The 23,076-nt window shown below is 34.1% G+C and overlaps 1 long non-coding RNA gene across 5 annotated transcripts in view; it reads right to left on the reverse strand.

Annotated features, from left to right (window-relative positions):
- Nucleotides 1-4,487: 4,487 nt before the first annotated feature.
- LOC108388481 (uncharacterized) overlaps nt 4,488-23,076 on the reverse strand; it is a 44,228-nt gene continuing 25,639 nt past the window's right edge. For 3 of the 5 annotated variants that reach the window (XR_012128268.1, XR_012128269.1, XR_012128270.1), the window contains 6 exons: nt 21,355-21,422; nt 21,023-21,154; nt 18,424-18,470; nt 16,870-17,026; nt 6,720-6,948; nt 4,488-5,374 (listed from right to left, as the gene is read on the reverse strand). This is a non-coding gene — a long non-coding RNA (uncharacterized lncRNA). The remainder of the gene's footprint in view (nt 5,375-6,719; nt 6,949-16,869; nt 17,027-18,423; nt 18,471-21,022; nt 21,155-21,354; nt 21,423-23,076) is intronic. The other 2 variants (XR_005055891.2, XR_005055887.2) reach the window with 2 other exon arrangements.

A 23,076-nucleotide genomic window follows, 5' to 3' on the forward strand; every position in this document is an offset into this window, starting at 1 on the left:
CATACACCAGCATCTTCCTAGGCAAGACTGTCAGCCAGCCAGCTTCTTCTTTTCTGCAGGAACGTAAGCAAATACATTATCAGACAACTGCTAATCATTAGTTATGTTTGCTTTATGAAGACCAGTTTGACTGGCCATGAGTTAACACATGCATGTATTTTTCCAAGACTATGTATCTCATTATTTTCATTGTTTGAAAACTTGCACCAAATATGTCAGGATCTACATTTTCAGGACTAGATTTACCCAAAGAATCATTTATCTTGTCCCTGATCTCTTAGACCCATAGTAAGGTTAGAGAGGCCTGAAAGAAATTATTCTGGAGACCTATATATATATGAATAAAAATGGAAATAGTGTCCTAAAGCATTAGAACTGCCTCTGTCTTAAACTCTGCTTTAAGGAGTCACAATTTGGATATGGGGAGCTATAGAAAATGTGAATAAAATTGTGACCATCTGATACAAATGTTTTTGCAGGTAAAGTAACTTTTAAAGAAACCATTTCAAACTTTGGAAGAAAGGCTACCCAAGTCAGAAAAAAATTATTTTTTTCTTTAGAATGGATTTGATTTGTGAATGTCATTCTAATAATTAACTATCATTGCCTCCTAGGCTGTAAGGCCTTAAAATGGAAATCTGCAAGTCACAATTCTGTTTCCTATTGAAATGTTATTTTCCACTAGGCCCTGGCCAAAACTTAATTATAGCTTAAACATAGTTAACTTATTTCTACCTACCTTAAGGTATGTTAGAGTAATTAGTGGGGGCAGAATATACTAAATTATTAACTAAAGCAGAAAAATATTATTGAAATCATATTTTATGCATATTTATTATTAAGTATTCAAGCTATATGCATTTTTCTAAATTTATATTTCTAAATTATCCACACTTGATAGAATTTAGAATACTATTTTTATACTCTAAAAATAATTCCCACTGAAAACACCAAGTAAATTCAACATTAAGACAAGTAAAATAAATAACATGCAATCCAAAACATTTCATCATTTGCTATTTGAGCAGTTGTAGTAAAATCATCAGAGTAGAATATGTAGTTGCAACCATCCACTGTATTTTCAAGATGCTCAGCAACCACGAAATGAATTTCACATCAAGACCATAATGAGAAAAAAGATTCCGGAATAATTTCCTATTTCTTGAAATGGATATGAATGAACAGAGAAGGCAGATCATTTCTAAAAACAACATCTCATCCAATGGACTGGATCCTTAACAATCTTTGTATTAGGAGCCAATGTTTGAAAAAAGCATGCAATCATTTTGACACATTCAGGCAATACTTATTTTGAATATAGACCATTTCTTGCAGAAAATAAGAACAAACTCTGTTTAGTTTAGTTTTGTTTGTTTTACAAGTTGAATAATAATAGCAACCTTCCTAAATGAATAATAGCAACCTTCTCAAATTGTGCCGTGAACTTGTTGTCAGAAAAATGATGGCATTTTTGTTATTGCTTCTCCGTCTTTCAGCAGGTCATGTGTGATTACAGCTATGAGTTATGTGGCCATCCACTGATAATTTTTCTGGGACAGCACTCCCATCAGTTAAATGAAGAACTTCTTTTTGTCACTCATAATATTAGTATTGGACTTAACACCTTGTGCCATGGTTAGTTGTAAATATAGCTGTCTCTCCTGATGAATTGGAATCAAACTGCCTACCATCTTACTAAAGGCAGGTCATTTCACTTCTTTAAGCCTCACTTTCTCATCCGTAATATGGGGATAATAATGGCATGGATATCCTAGGGATAAAGTGTTGAATTGACTCAAATAATGAATATAAAGTGCTTGTAAGTGTGCCTGGCATGCAGTAAATGCTCAGTGTATGTTTCTTGTTATGACATGTAAAGTATCTACTGTGCACAGGATATAATCAACACACTGGAATTTAGGCCATTCTTATCATTCCCTCACTCTGCACCCCTTCAGTTTTTATGAACTCAGTTCTTAGTTTATGGCATTTGGTATTCTTTTATATTAGGGCTCCCTCATATATTATGGTTCACTTACGTGTTCTTCTTTATATCAAAAAATGTTATGTGATAAAATAAGTTCTGGAAATGCAGGACAAACGTAAGGAATGTTCTCATTAATATGCTAATGGGCATTATAAATCTCCAATAGCAGCTATGCAGCTTTTCTAATACCTACTTGACCAACTCCAACATCCACCACCTTTCTTTAAAACAGTTTCTCCAATGTTGCCTGGTAACTGTCACCTCCTTACTTAGTTTTTAATGCCTTGAGATATTGTTTGCATATGGATTCCTCAAAGGAAGTGCTTGCCTCCTATTACCTTTATGTCTTTTCACAGCACACCATCTGGGTTAGTGAGACTGGGGACTTTATCCTTATACATCAACCTAGCTTACATATTTGGTGTGGACTGATGGTGCCCCTCCTTCTCACCGTCTCCTCAGAGTCAGATGTGTGGGATGCCTTAAATCCAGGGCCTCTGCTATTGTTAACAGCCTCTTTGAATATTTGCATGGCTCTCCAACACTAGGTGTTAAAGAAGCGGAAAGCCTTATCCGTGAAGAAAATCACAGCTACCCTCCTCCTCACCTTTTCCCGTTCTCCAGACCAGAAGCCCTAGACTCCCTGTCAAGCTCTCAGTTGAAGGACCAGGTTTTGTCTAAGGAAACCTAACCTGACAGAAATCCTATGAAATTTTCTCCAGAAATTCCTAAGTATGTAATCCAGCAAGGGGGGAATTTTCTACAAGAATCAGTCCATTGCTGGATTTCACTTGGGAGTTAAGTGGCTCCAAATGATAGCAAAACATAAATTCCTTGAGGGCTCCTGAAGATTAGGTTTATGATGAACCTGAGTGGAATCTCCTAGGTCTGCAAAAGAGCTCTTGAGTCACATGTTAAATGTCTGCAAAATCAGAGTCTTGCATAAAGGACCAATAATGAGTCTACTGACAAAAGAAGTATACAGTTGAACTTTTGGGAGAAAGATCACTGGATCCCTCCTTGTTATTAGAGTATTTCATAATAAAATCATCATTATGTAATTATACATATTACAAAGAATTGCTATATATATATTTTCATATAGATGTATGAATTATATACACATATACCTTATGTTCACATAGAGCTACTATAGAGAGAATACCTTGGAGAAGAAATATTCTGATAATTCTAAATCCAAAGATTTGTTAGCAGAAGTTTTTTTTTTAAGCTTAAGTGTTTTTGGTTTTGTTTTTTGAAATATCATTGATATACAATCTTATATTGGTTTCATGTATACAATGCAGTGGTTCAACATTTTTAGAAGGACAAAGTAAGTATGCAAGAAGGGAAATAAAGATATTCTCTTCTAACAACATCCCTATATCTTACTGAATTATAAAAGCAAAAATAAATTAGTCTGAAAAACAATCCACTTGGTCCTCAGATTAAAAACTTGGTAGTTCTGGGTAAAATTGATAAAAGTTTGTTTTCCAATCAGCTTTATGCACTCTTGTCACCTTCCCCTCCCAATGAATCCAGTAACTCCTTTAGGCCTTGAAGAGTTATCGGGCTGGGTACTCACCAGCAGCACAGGTCTGAAGAGAAGATGACGATCCTTTATTTTGTAGTAACTACACTTTAAGTGAAGATGAAGTTTGAAGGGAAAAGTGAGTTTTCCAAAGGTGTTTTTGCCTTAGCTGCTTCTGCACACAATGTCATGCAAAGGTGAATATTTTGGAGTGGATACCTTATGCTAACACTGCTTTCACCATTTCATTAATTATCCTTTAAACATTGTAAAACCTCTTTCAATTGCATTACATATAAGGGCTTTATCTGTTGGGCTGTGCAGTAGCATCTCTGCTGACTAATAAGTGCCATTGTCAGGCAGCGTTCCAGCTCTGATCCTGCACAGAGCAAGAAAGAAAAGTTGTGCTGTTTTCATGGATCATTCTATTTAGAAAACACATAGACCATTCCTCTTCTAAAACACTACTTTTCAGATCAGAGCCTGCAAGCCAATGGCAACAGTGCTTTTTTTCAGCCAGCTTATTTTACAGCTGCTTAAAGAAGGTGTCAGTACCACACACTATCCATATGTGTTTGTGGTCAAGTGAAGAGCATCGTTGTGCTACAAAACCACATCAGCAGCATGTTAAGTACTATTTCATTTATTTAAAACCTAATTTTGGAAAAGGAAAATTAGCTTAGATTCAGCTCTTTAACTGTATAGTTTCTGAGTAGATGAAATTAATTTGGGGGGAATTCAAGTCAAACTACATTCCCTAGGAAGTTCCCAAATTCTGTGGCTGATCATTTGAAAGAGAAATATAGGGCTTACATTAAGTTCTACATCAGGAAGAAAAGAAAAAAGTTAACGTCTACTTCTGGGGTTGCTGTGGGAACACATCTCTTTTTATTTTATTGAGGAGTAAATAGCCATATAAAACATTCATTAATAGCCAGGAACCAAATCAGACATTCCCTCAGGCAGCCGTAACTAATGCACTCATCTTTATTAAAGAAAGTTTTAATTGAGTGATATTTCAAAAATCAGAACAAAGTTAAATTCATTTCTCTCTTTACTGTATCCTAATCTGATATACTCAAATTCATCATGACGGTCCTTTAGACCAATACATTACAACTATTAAGACGCGAAATAAATCTTAACACACGTTCAGAAGTCCTCCTTTTTATTGTCTTCCTGAAGCACTTTGTAAGGTTTTTCTCTTTTGCTTTGGAATGTATCAGAATCTTAGAGAAACTGAAACAAAAAGACTATACCAATAAATGTATGCACACATGAACAACAAAAAAATAATATATAGCACATACATACGTGGAAGAAATGTAAAGTAAGCTATCTTTCTGGTGAAATTGCTCTTCTTACCCACATAAACATTTTTATGTTCTTTTTGTTTTGAACTACTTTAAAACTTTACAGAAAAGTTGCAAGAATGGTCTCTGGCTCTCATTACGTTCGGAGTATTTATTTGCTCGTGCCTGTCACCCGCCCAGCACACCAGCAGCCGCGGGATGTCCTCAGCCCCGCCCCCTGGGAGCAGGGGCTGCCGGAGCCTTGACCCAGACCAAGGGGAAGCCAGGGGGCCATGTTAACTTTTTAAATATCATTTGAATTTTACTGAGAAGGCTAGAAGCTTCCAGATGAATCTCGTTTCAAGACAAGATTATGCAATCTCCATTTCACACGTTGCCTCTTTTCTTGTAAAGTTGTAAGGCAGAGTCCACATCAGAATTTCAGAGAGACGACCAGCTCTCCATTTTTTCTTCAAAAGAAGCAGCACGTGGTGTGTGAAGTTTTAAATTTCATGACAAATTCTATTTCTAGTCTTCTCTCACAATTGGTGACTGAAGCAAACACTAGAGAGGAAAAAAAAGTGAAAAAGAAATGGGAAAATCAATTTTATCTCCTGCGATTAGGAAATAAATTCTATGGCATATTCTGCTTTATTGGATTGGATCTGAATTATCAAGTGAAAGACATTTTATCCATTTGGCTTATTCATAGAATGTGGTTTGTTACATTAAATAGTAAACTGGAAGATATTGGTTGAGTCATTTAACCACTTACCAAGGTTCATTTGGTAAAAGACCACCTCTGCTGCTCTGTATGTTATGATAGGGACTTAGAGAAGAAAAATGCACTTCATACTTATTATCAGTATTAGTCACAAGACCCTTTTCTGTTGTGCTAGGAAAAGATATTTTGTAGAAAAATAAGAGAAGCCAATGACCTGGGAGGTAAATGATTCGCCTGACGTCACAGAGAGGTTGAGAAACAGAGGGAAATCAAGGTCTCCCGGATCCTGTCTGGACCACAAAGCCACAGGACACAGCGCTCTCGTGAATGCGTGTGTTTGGTAAGAGGCTCCCCATTCCACTTGGCACACAGGAGGAACACGTTAGTCACACGTCCTTCTGAGTGAAAAGGGACCTGAAGCCACAGGTTTGTTTCTTCCCCTATCATACGAGAAGGGCTTATTTGAATTAAGTAGGACACCTTAGCTTCCAGAGAAACCTGCCAAGGATAAGGGGAAAGGACTACCCAGTTTAACATCTTCTCATTAATAGGGAGGACTGGAGCAGAGTCTTCCACTACTCAGAAACTGTATCCTAAATGTAGCAAGTGAAGTTTGTCCCCAAATAGTCATATGATAAACACATGTGCTTGTAAAACAGCCCACTCCAAACCACGTACTGAAGGGAAAAGAGGGTTGAAGATGTATTTTTATTTGATAAGCCATATACAAATCTTAGTATATGTTCACAACCTCATTAAATATATGGCGGCCCCTTTAGAACAAACCAAACATGGGCACAAACTTCCTGAGTCTGTTTTGGGAAACAGAACTGCTGGACAAGTTAGGCTTCGGGCCACAGACCAGCCACAAGAGCCACAAGTACTGCTGGTGGGGTGAATTTGGAAACCCGAAGTGCAGAGCCTAGGATATTCCTTGGGGCGCTGAAGGCAGATCACTGAGTAAGTTAGTCAGGAATGACCATATTTGTCCATATATGATACACTTCCAAAGTGGAAGCTATAAAATTGACACTGCTTCTTGTTCTATGCCCTGTTCTCACCTGTGGCTGAAGATCAATAGAATAAAATTCTGCTGGCTGGGTGGAACACAGAGATTTCAGCTCTGCAGACATACACACACACACACATGGAAAATGACTTGTATTATCTGTCTGTATTTAATACCTGGCATTTTTTAATGTTCCTGAGCAGATTTCATCCAAGTATCTGAAGACCTCTGTGGGTATATGGATATATTCTTGGGATTCACGTAGTTTCTTAATTTTTTGAATGCTAAGTTTTCTTTGCTCTGATAACCTTTAAAAATTTAATACAGCATATTCTGGATCATCAGAAGGAACCCAAACTGCCATTTGATTTGCGCTTACAAACAAATTGATGCCACATGGTATTTCTAAAGGGAAAAAAAGAAATGACTTTAATATATAAACCATGCATTCACCCTCAAATGAAGGCCAAATGCTGTCATGATTTGCTGTATAAAAGAAGTTTTCACAGCAGTTCCCAAAGGGCAAATTGGGGTGAACTGAATCATCACATAACAAATGGTAATGCAGATCTAGCAGTCCCTGCCACAGGGAAGGCTGTAAAGGCAGCTCTTTGTGCCAGGACCTCTGGTTTCCACTTCCACGATATACTTGGAACATGCATCAAGGGTAGTGAGAATTCAAAGATGGTCACCAGCAGCAAGCATCTTGTAGGACATGTTCTACAGAATGGTTTAGCAGGGTACATTTTCATGTAATAGGGGCATAAAAGAACCTCACCTGTAAGTTTACTGCAGAGTTATGGAATAGCAAATTTGGTCAAAACAGCTAGGCTAAAATATCCTTGATAAAACTTTTTCATGCAAATGAGGTCTATTTAAAAATTCTATGTGTAGCAAATATAGATTAAAAGATTGAGAACATTTTGGGAGCCTATATTCCATGCTACTTACTGTATGCTACTCAATAAAGTTTGAGCACCAGTGTTAAGACAGGCTGTAAACATCACTGAAACATGGTCCTTACCCTTAGGGTGGGTATTTACATTTTAAAGAAAGAAACTGGGCTCCTAAATAAATAATTTCAATACAATTTGGGTGCTATGGGAGAAAGAGAAAAGCACTTTTCCAGCCCGATACAAAAGAAGGACCAAATCATTATGAACCAGGGCAGGCTCATGTGGATGTGTATCGGAATAAGAAACAGAAGTGGAGTCACAGAATTCGAGTGATGAAAAGAAGAATAACAGACCCAAAATACGCAGGAGAGACACTGTCCTAATGAGAAAGTCCTTTTGCTAAATGCCAACACACACTGTGCAGGTACACCATTTCAGATCACAGCCTATTCTTGGTACACTTGACTTAATTCGGAGTCTGAGCCAGTCTCCTCAACTCATCCTGTTGTTCTTAAAGAGTCACAAAGTATAAGTACACCAGTAACAGTAACAGTTTTTTAAGTGGTGGCAAATAATCCTAGCAGCTTAGGGTGTTTTTACTTAACTCAAAAGGCATTGCAAAAATCTTTGACATGATTTTCATTCTTTGTAAAATTCAAAAATAATATTTGTAGGGGAAAATTATTTTTAATCCAAGATATGCCGCATTTTGTACTTAAGAGGGGAGAAAGAGTGTGGCCTTATAAAGTTAGCTCAAGAATCAGAGCAATTCAGATTGGAACTGTGCTAAACCTATGAAAGTTATGTGACTTGGTTAGCTATTGTAAGCCCAGACTTCCAGACATATCTCCAAAAAGCCACATTTCAGGTTTTCATTCTCATTCAAGAGTAACTTATAAATAATGGAAGCTAAAAGGTCTTCTGCCTCTGTCACTTTGAGGCCAATACCACAGATCAGCATGGGAAGCCAGGATCCAGGGAATCCAGAGAGCATCTCATCCTTCCGAGCTCAGAGCTTTCAGCGTTAAGCTTACAGATCAGGGGAACAAGTTGCAGCACAAAACTGAAAAGGTTGTAAGCTTCAAAGCAAATTCTAAGTAATGGGATCTTGAGCTGGAAGTACTCTAGAAATCTGATGGAGTTCAATAGCTAAATGTCTGAAAATTAGGTTCAATAAATTAGAAATAGAATCTATTTTGTAATAGTAACTATTCTCCCTACCCACCCCCATCCCAAACTCATGGGGTTCTATTATAGTTAAGCACAGAGAATTCTGTAATAAAAATCCAGAGAAGAAGATACATGTGTAACATAAAAAAAATCAGTCCTGATTGCAGTTTATGTTGGTGTTGAGTGGAATTCTGCCTTCCAGAAGGTTACTCAAACCAAATTCTGGACCCTTGGAGAGTGTTGTGTTTTATTTATTGTTCTGCAATATTGCTTGCCTTTTCCCAGTGTTCTCTGTGCTTAGGAAATATTCTGTGCGTGCCCCTTTTTTGCAGCACAGCTGCTAGTTTCAGTGAAAAATGGATGGTGGAATATTTATTCATTTATATAGTTTTCCTTTTGTTTTGCATTCCTTAAAAATAAAACCTTATAACTTCATTCCCCCAGGTCACAATAGAAATCAGGCAGATACTACTTAAAGGGAAAAAAATGAGAGTCATATTTTAGTTTGAAAGTCAAAAGCAGAGGGAACTTGGGCAATATAAATTAGTTTCTAGGCAATATTATCTATAGTGTTCTATCTTCATATACCACTGAAATAATGGTTAATTCACTTTTTCACTTGAAATAAATATGTAACTTACCAAAACTAAACTGTTTAAAACAAAATTAAAAATTATTCATTAGAACTTTTAGTCATCTCACCTTTCTTGAAATCTCATTCCATAAGCATGTTTTATTAATGATCTATTAATAAGCATTCACTTAAAACATGACTGATTAAAAAGTAGACCTGATTTTAAGTAAGTGCTCTGAAACTGTTTCATTTAATGAATTCATTGAGGTTTAAGTTCTCATTTGTATAGCTAGAGGGTAAATTACAGATACTCATGCTTGTTTTATCATGATAATGAAAGCAGTACTCATATTTGCAACACTAATTAAAATTCTGTTCTGACCCATATAAATTCAGCTTCTCCACCAAATAGATTATTTTCAAATCTTTATATAAAATTTACTATATATGTGTACGATAATGAAAGTATCTATCTTTAATGTAACATAATTAAGATTAAGAGAAAATAACAATTAAGTTCAGACTGTGTAATACTGCAGGGTACATATTTAGAGCCCTACAGAGGGAATTAGTCACACAGCTCCTATTAACTTTAATGGAACCTGTATGGGCAAATTGTATGCTGAAATTCTTAAGAAGTTAAACGTCAGCAGAGTTTACTAGTTTCATTTTTCCTCTTCGGAAATTTAGTTTTGACTACTTTTACTTTCCAATGGTCTAGAGGGACAGCATGTCAATAAAAATGATTAACATGAATGTTTTCCAAGTTTTATAAGCCCACATTCTCTATACATTTGCCCAGAAGTCAGAAATCTGCAAACCATGTTTAATAGCAGTTGAGACTCAATGAGCAAGTAAATTCAACTAAAAGACTTAGTTTTTAAATATAATAGTGTTCTTAAAATATGAATATTGTAGCATTCTTTATCCCCTAGTATTCATTTTTCAAATTCCTATTTTCAGTTACAGTAACAAAATCAAATACTCTAAAAATATTTTAAATATAATAAATGTTGAAATAAATTATCTTTGTATTATTATACTTAGTTGTTTATATCTGAAATGAAATGTATTTGGAATTCTATATATTGGTCTTATTAAAATATACATACCACACTTAGGCATTGTTAAGAAAGAAACACATGGGCAATTAAACATAAGAACATCCTCACAAGGGGCAAAATGAAACTAAATGTTCTTCACCACTATCTTTCCATAACTGTGAATTCCAATTGTGGAATTATGAATTCACTTGCCTGACTAGCAGTGAAGTTATGATCAGTTAACAAATCAAAAGCAGATAGTATAATACTGAATTTACATTCACCATGTAGAATATAAAAAGAGATAAATGAAGATTCTTCTAATATCAACTCATCTAAGATGATACCACTCATCTAAGTAGATACCACTACTAAATTTGTAAACAACTAAGTCTCTCTCAATTCACTCTTTCCTCAACCAAATAATCTGTCTGTATTTAGAATTTTCTAGAAATTCACCATTTAAAAATAGTAACATAAAAAAATTTTTAGAAAGAACCCTAAGTGTAAGCTACAAGAATCACTAATTTTACTTACACAATCCAAAATGTACTCATCAGACAAAAAGAAAAATGGTTTAATCATAAAAAGAATAAAAAGCAGACATTAATGACAGCTCTGATAATTAACATCTTAAGTAATTTCATCGTGGGCAAATGTTCCAGAGAAGAAAAAAAAATGATTAATTTAATACAATCTATTACATACATGAGGTTTCCTATAAAAACTTTAGTTATTGTATGAATATTTAAATCATGCACAGCAGCAATGAATATTAGTGCTGCAAGAAACATTAGCCATCCAGTCTCCTCTATCATTTTAAAGGTGAAGAGATTGAGCCTCCAAGAGATTAAGTGATTATCCTAAAGCTTCCCAGCTACTTAGCTGCAAGGAAAGTTAGAACCTAAATCTCTTGACTACTCATTCATTCACTAAGCAATTTTTTATTGGGCACCTACAATGGCCTTACAGTTTTAGGAAATGGGTTAAAGTGGTGAACAAAACATGCACTATCATTGCCATCTTGGATCCAACATTCTAAATGGGGAGATAAAGCAAAGAAGGAAATAAGAAAAGAAAAAAAAAAACAATTTCAGATTATGATGCATACTCAAAAGGATTTCTTGTGATTTTTATTAACTGAGAATGCAAATATTTGTTAGTGGTATTTGTCTTCTCAACTCCTTTTAATATCTCCTTTTCTCTCCTTTAAGTTAAAAGAAAAAAAGTTTTACCAATAGATCTACCTTCCCTCCATCTCATTGGTCAAGTTCCCTCAAAAGGCATCCACATATTCATGAAACACATAGTGCTTGCCATGATTCATTACATTCTTATCACGTGTTTGTCAGCTGTCAAAGATGTCCACTTTCACTGGATTTTTTCAGTATCTGATTTTTGCAGTTCTGGGTCTTTTGAGTTTGTCCCACTATCTCAGGAGAAGTTCAAAGACTAAAAACCTAAGGCCATGCAGTAAAAACAATTTCAGAAAAGACATATAGGGAAGGATTCTCCTCCAGAGCAAATGGTTGTCTCTCCATGGTTACTTTTCATTCCATGTGTTTTTCCCATGAAAAGAACAAAAAATAGTTTGAGTGATGAGGTGGAGTGTGAATCTGGCTGCTTGTAATTCTGTGAAATTATACTGACTGTCTTGTCTTCAATGTCAGACAGTGAACTGTTTTCTCTACCTAGCAAAAGGAATGTTCAGTGCTTTTGTTTTCATTTTTTATTAATGCATAATTTATGTATGGCCCATTTATGAATGACCATGAGGTTTTGTACCTGGAAATATGCTCACAAACAGAACAGAATATACAGAATCAAAATGAACATTTCATAAGGCAGATATTAAAAAAAAACTTGTCCTAGTTAACTCTTTGACAATGTTGAATAAAATTCAACAGAAATTATTCAATAGTTAATATAACCATATTTAACAAATGAAACCAGTATTTCAACTACATCCTGGTTACTTATAAATATCAAAGGAAATAAAACATTTTTATAATGACATATTCTACCTGTAAGAGAAAATATTTTAATAAATCACAATTTCTGTGAATTCCTTGAAGGCAGAGAAACTTGATAATTTACCTTGTGTGTATTTTGCCTAACATAATGACACATACATTGTAATGATAATAAAACAGCTAATATTTATGAAATAACATTTGTGAGACAACAATCTTATTTTAACTACTTTTCATTTTATGTTATCAATGAATGAGAATATTATTTTGCCCAAAGTCATTCAGCTGAAGAAAAGAAGAAATTGGATTTGAACCCAAGCATGACTCTAGAACTCACCTTCTTAGCCATTAACTCTACCATTTTCCAGGACTTGTTTAGAGTAGACATTCAAAAATGCATCTAAACTAAACTGAAATCCTAATAGATTTAGCCTTTTGGGTATAAGCCATTCAAAACACTTAAACATCTCAATAAATATTTGGAGTAAAAAGTGAGACATTTAGTTCATTAAATAATTCAATGTATTCCAAATATTCTATGTCTTGTAGAAGTGCAAAGCTGAAGAAAATTTTAGCAATTATTCTAGTCCAATACCCTCTATTTTCAGGTGTGGACCCTATGCTTCCTGAATCCAGAGAAATGATTCAGGTTACTGAATGTTATACAACTTGCTAATAGAAAAGCCAAATCTTATAATTTCCAGATAAAAATATTTCAATTATTCTCTAGTGCATCTTTTTATTTGTCTATGTATTTATTTAAAAATGAATTATTCATACCTAATTTGTTTGCTTTATGTAGTATGGCAGAGTCAAAGTGTCCCCTACCATGGGGTCAATGACCTTGTGTGGTACCCCTTCCCTAAGTGTGGGTGAAACCATGACTTGCTTTTAACCAATAGAATATGGCAAAGATAACAGGATATACATAATTACATATATATGATTTCTGCAATTATGTAATTACATTACGTGATTATGTGATTGCATTACATAAAATCATAGCTCCAATTTTGTAGAAGTCTCTTCAATGAAGCAAGCAGTCATGTTGGAAGGCCCGTGTCATAAAGAACTAGGAGAAGCCACTAGGAACTGCAGAGAGCTTCCAGCCAACAGCCTGGTTGGACCATCAGCTGACAAAAGCAAGAAAATGAGGCCCTCAGTCCTACAACCACAAGGAAACGAATTATGGCAGTAACCTCAGTGAATCTGTAAATGGATCCTCTCCAGTTGAGTATTAGGATAAGAACTCAACCCTGAGCCATGCCTTCACTGCAGCCTTTTGGAGGACTCAAGATAATCTGCACTCAGACTCCTGATCCACAGAAATTGTTAGATAACAAATTGTTGTTTTAAGCCACAACTTTTAGGGTAATTTCTTATACACTGGTAGAAAACTAATATATGTAGTCACCCTTATTACTCCAAGAATCTGACACTGAATTTAATTATTGTCAAACTAAGAAAAGTTGAGCTAGGCAAAGATTTATTGCTTTTTATGAGATAGGAGGACCTCAATAAATATTTGTTGAATGAAGGAATAATGATATTTCTTTAATACAACTTCAATAAGGAACAAGTGATACCTTAGTATTATAATATTTTTAACAATTTTATTGCCTGACAATGACACTTATTCTTTTATTTGTATGCATAGAGAATGGAGCTGTAGTCAAAAATGGCTTTGGTTTGAATTTCAAGATTCAAATGGAAGAAATGACTTAGCTTCTATAAATTTTCTAATGTGACTCTTCTGCACAGGGTCTCATGATGCTAGGACAGCTCTTTCTGTTACGTCAGGGGCAGTGCTATAAATAAATCATCAGTGTAGCTTTTAACAATCAATTCCATGTTTAATTTCATTAAAATAATGGATTTTGACTATATTCTCCATCTAAAAATCTCTAAATTACACATTTCCTTTATCCCTATATTACTCAGGCATTTTGTAATACCTAGTAAAAGTCTTCAAAAACCAACAAGCTGTAAAAAAACAGATATATAGATTTGAGTGTTCAATGAAAATGCTGATTTGTTTTATAAAATGTGACTATCCATAAAATTAAGATACAATGGAGCTAGTTCTATAGTTATTATTTGTCACTGACTGTAAGATTACTAGGATTATAGGCAAATAAAGTTAAATACAGTAGCCATTAAAACAATCTTGAATTTAAAAAGTAGGACCTGCATTTTGCACCCATAAAAGAAATTTGCCAAATTATTTAGTTTCCAGACAAGTAACATTTCTGGTGTCATGACTAACAAAAAGATCTCATCCATATTTTTGTAAATGTTTAAATCATCTCATTTGCTTCATTTTACATATAAAGATATTGAAGCACAGAGAGAGACCAACACAAAGACAAGAAAGTGGTCAGGAACAGAACAGTCCTGGAAATTTCTTTCTAACTAATGAACAAAGACTTTTTACTTTTTATGCATTTATCAAAATGAAATACTCAACAAGGGTAAAACATATTAGCTTTGTGTCCCTGTCTTATCTTAAAATACAAGGGCCTAGATGTGAAAAAGCTTAGTTTCTACATGTAAATGGACGCATCCTGATGTGTCACAGATACAAAGTACAGGTTAATAAATGAAAATTTTAAGTAATAATTTCCCCAAAGAAAAGAATTTTAAGAAATCATGGCTGTGGAGAAGTGTATAGTGTCAGTAAACCAAATAAAATAATTTTCAAAAAAGATAGGGTATTAATTCATTAATAAATAGTGAGATTTACTGTTTCCTGAATCTGAATAATTACTTTCTGTATTTTTGAAAGAAGTTAGATAGTTACCACTTATTGTTCTAGCTGCATATAATGAAAGCCAGAATATGAAAAATAGTGAAGTTTCAAAAAAATTAGAAATACAACAAGAAAAACTCAGTTGTAGATTATTGATAACACATCTGAGTTCAGAATATATTTCTGGAGACTATGATTTATGTATCAACTTAGCAATTTATGATCTCTCTAAATGTTAAGCATCCTATATTATATGGAAAAGTAGGACAACAATAAGAAATTAAAATAACTTTGGAAGTCCAAAAAAACTCAACATTGTCACACTTTAATATTTAGTCACATTTAAAATTGAAAGTCTGTATATTTTAGTTTTGTTGTTTATCCATTCCAGAGTGCAATATTGTATTTTCCTTATTTTCTTTAGAGGCAAAAGAGTAAAAGTGGATAGAAAAAGGAATATGATTTTTTTCTTAATGTAATTTCTGGGATACAACAGCAATTGGAAACACTAAAAATAACATTTTACTCTTACAAACAGTACTCTTCAAGAGCACCTCCTGAAACAACCTGTTTCAGAGGTAACATTGGGGCATAAGTTAAAATAGGAAAGTTTAATTGGACAACTTACTGGCTTTTACCAACTTTTATTGGTTGAAATGTGTGAACTTTGGAGCTCTTTCTAGAACAGCATGGTTTTCATATTCAGTATGCCTGCATGCTTATATGTGTATAGATAATTGCTATGCCTTGTACTGAGGATATGAACTGTGTAAAATTACTGTAGGAAGTTGTAAATGATGTATGAAATGAGAAATCTTTGCCCACTGGCAGTACACAGATAGAACAGAGATAGTGACGTGCAATCTCTTCTCTGTCATTTGTCATAGCATTCATCTTATAAAATGCAGAACGTATCAATAAGCCCGAGTGTCAAAGATGCATACTAAACAATATATTTTATTTCTCCTTTTTTAGGTCTCACCTCTATCTTTAAAATCAGCTTACAAAAAACTTAGCGCCCAAGGTATACATAAAGAGCTTTTATGTTAATGATTTCAATTACCTATCCCAAAACTTTATATAGCACTACAGAATTACCTGTAAGTACCTTTAGACTTACACTCAGTATTGCTGGGTTTCCATACTTCTCATCCAAAGTACATCTTTTTGTGAGGACATATACAGAGGCTTTATCTACAATGTCTAAATACATTAAAAAACATGAGGGTAGCCCTGATGTTTTCATCTTGCAGGACAATGTTGGAAAGCCTTTAGATTTGACCCTGTCATTAACTGGCAGGAGTATATGGAAACAACCCCTTTCTTCTAAATTAGTTTTATTATAAAATTCTTGTGTCTGACTTCTCAATCCCATTGACCAGTGCCTAAATCAAGTGCTCAAAAAATTGTAATAACTAGACATATGTATTCAAGCCCTTCATCACCAAATATTCTAGTACAAAATATTCTAGAAAACAATTCAGAGAACAGAAATGAAAACAAAATAGGAAAGAAAAAAGTCTTTGTCAGTTGGCATATACTTATAGATTACAGAATTTAAGTTTAGGAATTCACATAAACAGAACAAATGAACAAAAATAAAATCAACGTGATCAAATAAGTTCAAAAAAGCACATGAAAGCAAAAGCCAAACTCTTTTTCGGTCTTCAAAAAATTGACGACTTACTGATGCAGGGCTCAAAATATAAGAGGTGATGTTTTCAGTGACATTTGAGCTTTATTTTCCATGTACACAGGAGGAAATTTAACTATTAATAACAATTGCATTTTCTCAAATACAAATGTGCTCCTTCATAAGCCAATGATGGTTTTTTTTTAAAGAAACAAAGAATCTGCCCTGGCATTAGACATTTTTCACAATATGCTATCGATAATTCTTTTTGAAAATTGTAAAACTTACCAATTGAGTTCGTCTCTTCTTGGAATCACAACAGATTTTTCTCTTGCTTGATGAAGTTAGAAGTGAAATATCTGATTTTATTTCCCATCAGCAGACCACACAGATGAAAGCATTTAGTTTTGCATATGAGTCACACAAAACCGATGGTGTTTTGTCACTATGAGTAAAGTAAAAGAAACAGAAGACAAAACCATATCTGCATTTGGTTGATATTCTGAGTAGAATATAAATATTGTTTTATTACAACGAACTCATAAACAGCAGAAATTAATTAAAAATCTTCACATTCTAAAAAGACCTTTCAAATGTCAACCTCATATTTAGATTATACTTAAAACCTATTACTTTCACCACCACCTTTAAAGTTAATATGCAAAGACATAGTTTTGCTTTGTTTCATATTCTCTCTCCTCCTTCCATAGCTCTTCTCCCGTTGTGGGTGGTGGTCCTTCTGTCACTCAAGTGCTACCTCGACCCCCTCAGCTCCTTCTGCACCACTCAGGTCTTGTGCCTCTCATTAGCTCATAGCAAATTTCTCAGTTCCTCTCTTCCCCTTTCTCAGTATCAGTATGTACTGAAACTGTGGAACCAGCACATTAACAACTGGCTGCTCTACAATTCCTCTCTCATGGTATTTTCATTTTTCACTGTTTATGTGATTAAAAATACAAAACCTGGGAAAATTCCAAGAGTACCAGCTGGGTGAACAATTAAGGGAACATTTGCTCACGTCTATACATCAGATCATTATCCCTGATGTCCACACAAAGATGCTGTCAAATAGTCAGAAGCCACATATTTTGTTCCCCACGACAAATGAAACATCCCTTTTCCCCCCACCCCCAACCGCCACCACAAAACGGGGTTTACTTTACATCAGGAAAATAGGAAAAAGTCTGGGAGGCAAGGAAAACAGGGTCCACTTCTGATATTGATCAGATCCTCTGAGTTGAAACAGTAAAATCACTCTAGTGTGATCATATTTGCTCTTAGCTAAGAGTAATCATTTAAAAAATGATTGTCAGGGTCACATCCTCAGATTATACATTTTTATTTCTCTTCACATATGTATAAGCATGTCAAAGTCTGAAAAGATCCATCATCTCTATTAGGAAATACTCAAATGAACTTTCATTGACACAATTCAATCAAAATGTTTAAACCCCCACAGTGAAGATAAGACTTAAGTAAAAAAAAAAATGCACAATTTTCCTTTAACCAAAACTTCTATCAAGAGTAACTGTGAAAATTTTGCAGATGACCTTTAGTTAAATAGAGGTCCAGAAATGTTTGCCAGTTACTTTCATTGGTTAAAAGTATATTTCTGTTCTCCCACTACCTAAGCCCCAATTCTCTTCTGGTAATTGTACTTTCGGCTAATCATTTTCCCTTGTACCTCTCTGGAAATATTTACTCAGCTGATATCTAAGTTTGACAGTAGAGTTAGTTTGCATCTGAAGAGCTACATTTGTTAAAGGTTAAGAAAAACAAATAAAGTAGATGACATATGACCATAAATAGAGCTTACCCCACATTTACTTTTACACAACATACCTTTTTGTTGAGGAATTGTACTTCTGTTACATTTAGTTATGTGATTTCTGAAATTGGGAAATCAGAATATTTACTTTTTTTTTTAGGATGCCCTGATACATGAAAATTCATATGTTTTTGGTAAACACTATTCCTTTTGGAAGAATATAATCAGAGATTCCATGACAGGCTGTACTGTGATTCACACTTTTGCTTAATCTTCATACTAAAAGGTAACTCAGTTGTATTCATAGGCCAGTTAATTTAATCAATTTTGTTATAAGCATGAAGCCAATCATTTCTATCTACTGAAAATACTGTTAACTTGGCTTAAAAAAAATGGTCACATCTGCCATAAAAATATTATGAACATTTTCCCATGTTTGATAAATAATTATCATGAAACTATATACAGTGAATTATGAAATAATGAAATATAAAGTAGGTATTTTGGCTATTGGAAAAAAGTGTTCTTTTTCTTCCCACTAATGGCAGGTGACCTTAATCTTTTGAGATAAGAGTATGCAACACTCAGTAAGTGCTCAATAAATATTATTATTCTGAATCATGTAGAAAGACTTTCCATTTCTAATTATGAAAGTCCTGTCCTTTCTTACAAGTCAACTCAAATGTCACAACCTTTAGGAAACTCCCCTCAGATCAAAGTGATAAGTAATCTTCGATAGAACTTTTCTTAAATATTTCATTGGTTTACTCCCATTTCTGCCTTTGTATTTTCATAATATATAAAATGTATTTTCATCTTCCGCTCATTCTCAGCTGAACTCTAAGCACTGTGATGACAGTCTTCTATGTGTCCATTTTTGTATAGCCCACAGGAATGAGCATAGGCCCTGCATGCTACCAGGGTATGTATACACTTGTCAAACTGACCAGTCAGACTTCATTATTTATTTGATCAAATAAACAAGCAGAAAACAAGCAAATTAAATGGAGTTTAATCTCCTTTTCATAACTAGATACAAAACAGTTTACTTAGCAAAATCTTCATTTTGCTGATTAAGAAAAAATCTTCATTGTGGAACCATCCTAGAAAGCTGAATTACCTCAATGTACATTCAGCAACAAAATGGACACCTATCTCAGCTCAGTGCTGTGAAAAGTGCAAAACTAAATACAGCTCCCAAATTCTAACTTGGAATTTTCTCTACTTTTGAAAACTATATAGAGAACATAGAATATGCTTTTTAGCTAAGAGCACTAGAAACAATGCTGTCTTTTGAGTTATTTTAAGCTTCAAAGTTGAATCATCCTTTACTAATGTTTGGTACGGTGCAGAGTGTAGTCGAGTATGATGCATTCATTTCAAGGTCCACACTATTTATTTTTATTATTATTACAATAAAACACTTGCTTTTACCCAAAGTCCTGATTTTTAACTTTTTTTCTTGTCAAATTTTTTTCTCAATGCTTTTTAATTTATCTACTATTTTCAATCCTCAACAAATGAGTGTATTTTCCCTTATTTTCCCTATTTACCTTCTCCCTTTATTTTTCTCTCTCTCTATTTTACCATCAAATTCTTAGCCTATGGCATAAAGTCTTATCTTTGGAATGATTTGAGGATTCAGATTTATCCATTTGTTTATCTAACAAATATTTCTTGAACATTCTGTTAAATAGGCGTTTTGCCCCTCCGGATCTGATTTCCACCCTTCTCTGCTCTCTCATTGCCTTCAGAAGGCTGGCCTTCATGCTCTGGATCGATTGGGCTCTAATCCCTCTTCCTTCCGATCGGATTTGTGTAGTGATACTGGCACGAAGTGAGTCTGCAGTCTGCTCACTCTGCCTAAGCCAGATATCCTGTAAGGCAGTTCTCTCCTGTAAGTAGACCTCTTTCTCTGCATTCCAGTAAATCCTGGTTCCCCTTATTCCTTCTGGCCTAAGTAATAGCCCCTTCTTTGTTTTCTCTTAACTCCTTCCACACTTTGTATTCTTCAATAAATCTTATTAATTGTCTCATTGAATACACCATCTCTTTCCTAATAGACCAAATCTCCTACTCTGTGCCTGAATTCAAAGTCTTTTCCATATATTGCTTTGTTGAATCTTATGAATAAATTAACAATATAATCTTTATTTTATCCAGAAACAAAGACTCAGATAGTTTAATAAACTTTCTCAGACTCTCAACTAATACACAGAATAGCCAAAAACCAAATCATGCTGTCCTATTCAAACTTTAGTACTCTTTTTTCTATTGTTCAGTTTTCTCTTACTCCTTCCTAAATGGCTTTCCCTTGGTAACATCCATCAGTGATTATTTATTGGGCGTCTACAGCACATTGTGATGTACTGAAATTATATCCAGCTTAATTCATAGATATACAGGAACAATCAATATGCATCTGACTAGTAATCATGTTGGTCAAGAATCTCTAATTATGAGCATTAACTAGTAGAGGATCACACTTTGCAATGTCAGTATCAGCCCTGAAATTAAGGACTGTCTCCTTGTGGGTCTTTGAAAGCATTAAAACTGGAATTTATTTTGCTTATCCTTAATAACATATTAAATAGATGGATGAACAAAAGGATAGACAGACAAGACAAAACAGCAGACTATCAACGGATGTTGGGAGGATAAGAGACATCTGACCTAGGTCCAAGATGCTGACTATTGAGAAAAGAGCAGTTCATCCAGAGCTCACTGAGCCAGTTGGCAGTACCAGCAGGTAGAATCTAATGAGGGAATGTAGGTTCTGGAGTTCAGCAGGGCTGTAGAGATCACCTGGAAAGCAAAACTGCAAGTTCTGAGGAATATGGGAAACAAGAGCACTAGTAAAAAAAAAATTAGTGGGAATAATATGTACTCTTCAGATTTGTTTGAGGGAGTAAATAAAATGACATGTAAATATGCAACCCAGTGCTTGGCACAAGGTATATGTGTGGCATAACAAATGATATGGAGAAAGCTATGAATAATCATACCTCTGAGAAGATGGACTCATGTGTGGGTTGGATCGAAGAAATAGGGCAATGAATACCAGAGATCTTAACTGGAATAAAAAGAAAATTGGGAATCAAGGCATGAACTGACACATTGGCTCAAATATAAGCACTTACAGGACAAATTCCTGGGCCCCATACAAAATTGCAACAGAGAAAGGATGCCTACTAACAACCTTTCCACAGGCCTCTGTCCACAAACAGTATGAATCCCACTGACTAGTCAAAGTTCTAAATTTATGATACAAATTAGACCTACTTTTCCCACTAGCCTGTGCCCCAGAATTAACAGTTCTTTTCTAATTAACAGCCTTACTTTGCAATCTCACGTGTTAGGAAATCTGATAAGTCATAATTGGTTATGAAAATAAGAAGGACTTTTAGGTTCAATGTCATCTCCTCAAGATGTTTGTTAACCAAAGTAATATTTAATGGATTAAATTTGTAATGTTTTGGGGAACTACTCCCATGAGTTGTGAACGTTCATTCATATCCATTAGCAACACAGAGGAGGTAAGTTTTGGTGTCTTTGTGTAGGGCTGTTGCTTCCTAGAGCTCTATGAGGGAGAAAGGAGAAATACAAGAGCTTGGGGAATTGTTTCCATAAGTCCTCTGCAAGAATTATCTGTCTCTCTTGGTAGAAAGAGTCAAAAAATTTAGTTTAGTTCAAATAAATTATTGTTATTCATAATTTTTAAGTCATTCAATGTTTCTAAATTAATTTGTTACATTTAATATAATGCTCAATTTTGACCCTCAATTGATTTTTTTGTCTTGGAGCATGACAAAAGTTGGTAGTAATATTAACTTAGAAAAGTAAAGAAGCAAGCCTATTTAAAAATGTATGAAAAGGGGAGTGATGTGTATGCACAAATATATGAACTTAGAATTCATTAAGATTAAAGGAATACTAATTAAAATAGTGTATATTTTAGAGAGGTGTAAAAACTAAAAGGACAAAATACAAAATTCAAGACTAACACTATACACACATATTCTATATATGTTTATATGTATCTGAATATATATGTTTACATATGTACATAAATATATAACTAAAGGAAGTATCATTAAAAAAATGTAAGTAAATGGTGTTGGGACCTCTCGTTAGCATCTGAAGAAATGAAGGGCAATATAAAAAGCAATACTCTATAAATGTGAAATTAAAATGTTTAGTTAAGAACTACAGGAAACCAGCTAAACAATTGCATGACTACCAAAAATAATTTAATATTTATAGAACTTTGGGAACTAAAAACTTTTAAAATTTAAAATTATAAAAAAAGTTGGTCATTTAAACACTGAAGAGTAAGCATATAGAAGTAAAAAGAAGGCAGCCAAAAGCAAATACATGCAGCAAATGTTAATGTGATATGAAGAATTCTTACAAAGGAAAGAAAATAACTAAGAAATACAGACAAAGGACATTATGCATAATTCAGACCAAAGGTAATGCATTTAGAAATTAGAAATCAAATAGAGCAAAATAATCATAGTATCTTCTAATTAAAGAAATGCAAATCAAAATAGAAATGAGATATTTTTACTTACTAAATCAAGCAAATATTTTTTCTTTTATTTTGAGTCAAAGTATCATAGATATTCTTGGTACCTATTTACATTGATAAAAATTCTCAAGAGAGAAAACTAGCACTATTTTTCAAAATTATATTCATTATTTGGATCCAAAATCAAATTTATTGA

The sequence above is a fragment of the Manis javanica genome, chromosome 2, assembly GCF_040802235.1.
Source record: "Manis javanica isolate MJ-LG chromosome 2, MJ_LKY, whole genome shotgun sequence".
Lineage (NCBI taxonomy): Eukaryota > Metazoa > Chordata > Mammalia > Pholidota > Manidae > Manis > Manis javanica.